This window comes from Vulpes lagopus, chromosome 2 (genome assembly GCF_018345385.1).
Source record: "Vulpes lagopus strain Blue_001 chromosome 2, ASM1834538v1, whole genome shotgun sequence".
Classification (NCBI taxonomy): domain Eukaryota; kingdom Metazoa; phylum Chordata; class Mammalia; order Carnivora; family Canidae; genus Vulpes; species Vulpes lagopus.
In genome coordinates, this window is record NC_054825.1 from 100,407,935 (window position 1) to 100,414,441 (window position 6,507).

At 49.8% G+C, this 6,507-nt stretch overlaps 1 protein-coding gene across 2 annotated transcripts in view; it reads right to left on the reverse strand.

The window, feature by feature from the left end:
* RGS17 (regulator of G protein signaling 17) overlaps window positions 1–2,193 on the reverse strand; it is a 94,120-nt gene extending 91,927 nt beyond the window's left edge. For both annotated transcript variants that reach the window (XM_041744502.1, XM_041744499.1), the window contains exon 1: window positions 2,044–2,193. The gene's annotated coding sequence lies outside the window, so the exon portion shown is untranslated. The remainder of the gene's footprint in view (window positions 1–2,043) is intronic.
* Between the last annotated feature and the right edge of the window lie 4,314 nt (window positions 2,194–6,507).

Below are 6,507 nucleotides of genomic sequence, written 5' to 3' on the forward strand. Positions count from 1 at the left end.
AGGTGTCACTGCCATGGAGATTCATCCTATTTAATAAATGATACCATCCAATCTTCTCATAATAAATACTTGTTTTATCATCTCCAAAAATCATAAACTACCCTCCTATGGCTTCTCTAAATATAGTTTTTTAAGATTATAAAAATCCTGAGTAAATCTACTCTCCCATGAGTGTGCTAATTACTGTTTTAGTTCATGGTAACATAAGAAATGGCTTAATAACAGCAACTTAACTGGAGGAGGTCCAACTGCTCTCACTCATTTAAACTAATGAGCACAAATCACCTTTGCATTTGATATTAGTGCTACAATGCATATATCATGGATACCTGCTACTATTAACTCCCAAAGACTCTAGAAACAAATACAATTTAAAGCGTTTCAGTTTTCAAAATTACTTAACACACACAGTTCCTAGGAGCTATGCGACCAGGAGGAAAACCTTATTTCCTACTACAACAGTAAAAAAAAAAAAAAAAAAAAAAAAAAAAAAAAACCAAAAAACCAAACTGTTTCTCATTTCTCCAATTAGATGGTTTCAGGAGGATTCATTACCCGGGAAACCGGTATGGATGGACGCCGGAAATGCAGATGACACCCAGTCTCAGAAATGTTTATTCTAAGTGGGAACCAAACTATAAGATTTCTTTCTGTGATTGATGATCGCCTTCCCAGGATAGAAATAATCTCCCTGAAAAATAATCTAAAAAAGAAAGAAAGGGGAAAAAAAAAAAAAAAACACAACTATGGGAAGCCAGCAAAGTTCTCTAGACAAACCTGCCAGAGACTCTTTCAAAGAGGGAGGCATTTATGGAAGAGTCAGGGAGGTCAGGGAAACTACGCCGGGAGCCAGGGGCAGTCTTCCCCGAGGGACCAGGAGCGCCCCAGGTGAGCGGTCCCGGGCTCGGGCTCGGGCTCGGGCTCGGGCTCGGCTGGAGGCGCGGGGCGCGGGGCGCGGGGCGCGGGGCGCGGGGCGCGGGGCGCGGGGCGGGCACCTTCCCGGCCCGGCGCCCCCCTCGCCGCCCGCCGGACCCAGCGACTCCCGAGGCCGGCGCGGCGCGGCGCTGCCCGGGACGCGCTGCCCACGGCCTCGGGATCGCGAGGAGCATCTCCCCGCCCGCGGCTCCCGAGGCCAGCGCTGTCCCTCCGCCATCCTCCAGTCCTCCGACATTTTTCACCGAGACAGGGAGGTAGGGAGGAGAGGAAACGACGGAGCGTCTGCAGCCAGCCTGTGCCGCAGCACCCGGCGAGGCGAGGCGAGGCGAGGAGGACGCAGGCTGGCGAGGGCGCAGCTATTAACCTGCGCTTCCATCGCGGATGAAGAGTCCGGGCCCCGGCAGGGGAGGTCTCGGGTACGGCAGCAGGGCAGCGGCTGACGGGCTGCGGGCGCCCCTCCTCCGGGCCCCCGCGGCGCAGCGCCCGAGAACTCCCTTTCCTACGACTACCGGGAGGGGAGGAACAAAAGAGCCCCCACGCCCTGCGCACACACACACACACACACACGCGCGCGCGCGCACTCAGCTCGCCGACGCTCTAGGTGCATTTTTGCAGTCCCTTCGGCTGCCACCTTGCCCACCTGGCTGGTGCATGTACCCAAAGGTAAAGAAGGAAAGAGAGAGAGGAAAAAAAAAAAAAAAAGAAAAGAAACCAGCGCCCCGAGGGGGTCGGCCGCTGGGGCACCGTTAATGTCACACTCGGTGTCCAACAAGCCGCCAGGAGCACGCGGCCGCCCCGCGCGCCCCCGCGGGGTCCCCGCCGCCCCGGCCTCGCCGCCGAGCCCCGCACGCCCGACCGCGGGCTCCCGGGGCCGCAGCTGCAGGGCGGAGAGCGGCCCGCGCGGCGGCGGCGGCGGCGGCGGCGGCGGCGACGCGGGATCCAACTTCCCCAGCCTCCCGCCGCGCCCGCAGCCGCCGCGCCGGGGCCCCGGCGGGGCACTCCTCGCCGCCCCCAGCCACCCCCTTTTAAAAATTCATCCGTCGGTGCCAAGCAGACATTTTGGTGTCATTCACTTAGCGCCGCTCGGTCCCAGAGGCAGCATCTTACCCCGTCGCCTGCAGCTGTGGGCAGCGCACCGAGGGGTCCGGGGGCGCGAGGCTGGGCTGCTCGGTCCTCTAGCGGAGCCGGCTCGCGGCCATCCGCCCAACTTCAGCACCCGGCGGGCGAGGAGAGAGGGAGCGAGGCGAGGATGGAGGGGAGAGGGGAAGGGGAGGAGGGAGGGTGGGCGGGGAGCGAGCGGGAGCCGCTCGGCAGCGCGCATGCGCCCCGCGGGCGGGCGCAGCCCCTCGCCCGGCTCGGCCCGCGGGGCCGCTTCTCCTCCCCGCGCGCGGCCGCGTGAGTCACGGCCCCGCCCCCCGCCCCCCCCCCGCCCGCGCGCTCGCCTCGGCGGGGCGCCCTCGGGGCGGGGGGCTCGGGGGGCTCGCGGGGCTCGCGGGGCTCGCGGGGGCTCGGGTCTTGCGCGGGGCGGCTCCGGCGCCTGGGCTCCCTCCCCGCACGTTCGCCCGCAGCCCGCGCGCGGTGTTTTCTCGTGCGCTTCTGGAGCCCGCTGGAAACCAGGCGCTGGGCTTTAAGCGGAGGGATGGGGGGTAAAAAAAAAAAAAAAAAGAAAGAAAAGAAAAAAAAAAGAGCTGCGGCGGCGGGGCCCCAGGGAAGCAGTCCCCGCGTGGGGCTTCAAGAAAGAGTGGAGTTAAGCAAGTTTTGCACACCAAAGGAGTCCACCCTGTGAAGCGTTCCTTACTGACGTCCTCATCCAAAAAAATCCAGAAATCTGACCCTTTTCCCCGTAAGAATGGTTTCAGATCTGGTCTGGAGGGGTGGAGCTGGCGGGGGGGGTGCAAATGTTCTGTCCCAGGGGTCTGGACCGCGGACGCCCGAGTTTGGAGACAGAGGAGCCGATGACAAGGCAGGAGTCGCGAATTAACTCACCGAGGCGTTGATGCTGGGGGCCTGGAGCATCCTTTGGGGACAGCTCGGTGGCTCTCGGGTCTGATAATTGTTCCACTCGCAAGCGGAACCCAGCTTGGTAGTGAAGAAGCTTTCGGATGCTTAATGCATCGTGAGCGCTAGATTGCATCTCCGATGATTAAATTTGAAGTGTTTGTGAGGGCGAATTAGGGAAGCGGGTGTCTCTCCTCAGATGTGACATCTGTGGGTAGAGGAGTGAGTTCCTGGCTGGAATGATTAGGCTTTTTTTTTCTCTTATACCTACTTAAAACTGTTTATTCGTAAATACATATGATTTCCCATGGTTTGTATGCGCCCCTGCATTCAAACGGTGTTATTCTTATTTCAGGCTCCCTTACTGAACACCCTCCTGGCCTCCCCCGCCCTCCTCTATCTAAGTGGGTTAAATATACGTCTTAGGGTTTGCTCCAGGCCTCCTTTCTCCGGCTACATCATGGCTTTAAGTACTAGTGCTCTTCAAAGTGTGTCTCCTGGACCAGCACTGATGTCTGTGAATTGTTCCTTACTAGTCTCTAATGAGAGAAAAGTACAGAAATGGAGAGTAACATTTAGAAACTTTCATGGCATGCCTTGGCATCCAAGCACAGTAGTCAGTTGTGCTTTGGAAGTCTTCTTTTATTTGCAATGAATTTTCGTTGGATTTTTGCAGTAGTATTGGTCCATGATGCAAAAAAAATAATTTTTTTTAAAAAGTGGGTTTTTTTCAAAATTAAAATTGAAAACAAAAAGTTTTATGGTTTGGGTAGCCCCAAAACCCTGTATCACTCCCAGACTTATATCTTTGGTCCTGGTCTGATAGAATGCTTTTATGGTGTTTCAACTACTTTTAAGGCTCCATTTGAGGAATAATTATACTAGTAAATATTTATTGAACCATTACTGTGTGTTAGGTTCCGATCTAAATGTTTTACATACATATGTTTCTTATTTTCTCTACCAGGTAGAGGCTATTCTTATGTTTCACAGACATCTCAGAAGCAGAACTCTAGATATCCACCCCCTCCAAACCTGTTCCTTTTCAAATTGTTCCACTCAGTTACTGTAGTCAAAATTTAGAAGCTGTCTTTGTTTTGTCTCCTCTCTCTCTCTCTCTCTCTCTCTCTTTTTTTTTTTTTACCTCACATCTAATTAATTAGCAAGTCACCTTGTCTCAACCTCCAACACATATCCCCAGTTCATCCACATCTCTGCCTCTGCATTGTGATAACCATAGTCCAAGCTTCTATCATCTCTCACAGGAACTACCTACAAAAGGCAGCAGTTAGTCTCTCTTCCACAACCCCAAAACAACACATTCTCTAAACAACATCTGAGTGATCTTTTAAAAACATAATCACATCAATTGAGGCGCCTAGGTGGCTCAGTTGTTAGATGTCAGACTCTTGATTTCAGCTCAGGTCTCCATCTCCAGGGTCATGAGATCAAGCCCTGCGTTGGGCTCCTTACTGAGCATGGAGCCAATTTAAAAAAGAAAATTTTAATTCTTATTTATTTATGATAGTCACACAGAGAGAGAGAGGCAGAGACACAGGCAGAGGGAGAAGCAGGCTCCATGCACCGGGAGCCCGACATGGGACTCGATCCAGAGTCTCCAGGATCGTGCCCTGGGCCAAAGGCAGGCGCCAAACCGCTGCGCCACCCAGGGATCCCTAAAAAAGAAATTTAAAAACATAGTCACATCATGCCAGGCTGCTGCTTAAAAATCTCGAATGAGTTTTCACTGTACTTTAAATACGACCTCTAATCCTTACCACTGCCAAGAAGGTTCTATGTAACCTTGTCCTAGATTACTTCTCTTACACCACGCTCCTGTAGACCATAGCTATGTGTAGTGTACCTATTTCTTTTACTTTCTTGAATAAGTCTGACTTATAGTACTTGCTGTCCTTTCTCCCCTTAGTCCTCTGCCCCCAGATCTTTAGAGTAGGTTCCTTAATATCCTAAAGGTCTCTGTTAATGTATCACCAACTCAGGCTTTACCTAACCACTCAGTGTAATCTTCACCAGAGTTCTTCTCTCTTGGGTTCTCTTGCTTTATTTTCTTTCAAATACTTTTCACTATCTGAGTTGGCTTGTATTTGTTTACTTGTTTATTTTTGTGTAAAGATTTTATTTATTTATTCATGAGAGACACAGAAAGAGAGGCAGAGACACAGGCAGAGGGAGAAGCAGGCTCCATGCAGGGAGCCCGATGTGGGACTCGATCCTGGGAATCCGGGATCAGGCCCTGAGCCAAAGGCAGACGCTCAACCACTGAGCCACCCAGGCATCCCTGTTTACTTGTTTATTGTCTCCTTCTCCTCCTCTAGAATAAAGTATCTCAAGAGTTTTGCCTGCACTTTTCACTGTTTTATCTCTAGTGCTCAGAACAAGATTTGGCACACTCTATATACTCAGGATTTAGCGGATGAATTCATGATTGAGTGAATAAATAACGCACTTAGCAAAAGCATTCCTCATTTCTTTTTTCTGGTGCTTCTTCTTGGATCCTCATTGCTGCCTATCAGAATCTGTTGTTTCCCAGAAGACCGCAGATAGACTACATTGTTTCCGCTGCCCACTCTATCAAAGATGGCTCCTTGCAATGTCACACATTTAAACTAGATGCCAGAGTCCTGTTCTTAGAACCAACTTTATGACAAGCATCATCAACAAGAAAAGAGATCTTTCACTTCCATGGGCTTCTCTAAAATATAATAATGGCTGTCTGGGCAACATTTTGCACCTGTAACAACTTGGATATTCTGTCCATAATTTACTTGCTGAAGTCAAATGCAACTTCTTGGTGACTTTCATAGGTATAATTTGTGGTGAAATCCTTTATGCATTATTAATTAGAATGCTCAATGACAGTGTTGTAGGAACTGGATATGTTGCCTACACTCTGAGCGTTGAAGAGTTGGGTGCAAGTAACCACAGCTTTAATGACCTTCACCTCATAGTTTGATCACTTGCAATCTATGTGCACATCTGGGTCACAGGAAATATTTGCAACAGCAATGCATTAAACAATGACTCGGTGAAAAAATCCATTCAGTAAACTTTATTAATGTCTGCCATATGCCTGGTATTAAGTCTTCAAATTTTTTGCAAAAACTGTAAATGTTATATAAAATTATTGTATATGAGTCAGAAATGGATTTCGGTTCATTTTAGCCATGGAGATGCCTTCTCTTTGTACAGAATTTAAGAGCTCCTTGGGCTTATCGTTATCAAGCAGCTGTGTGGTAACTATGAAAAGAAGTGTTTGATCATGATCATTTCCATACCATTACGAATGCATTTTTCAAGTAGAATCTGGATACAGCAGCAGATTTTGGTATAATGACTTCATAGTAAGGCAGACAGGAGATTTGCAAGCAAGATATTTGCAGACAGAAAATATTGGAAAAGGACAGAGCATCAAATGTTTACAGGACATTTACTCATAATTAGGGGTCTTTTTCATCTTTAGGACACCTGAAATCTACCTCAGTGAGTTTGGTAACATTGGACGGTTATTTCAGGAAGAAATTATGTGGCATCTTTACATTTCATTCTCTCTTT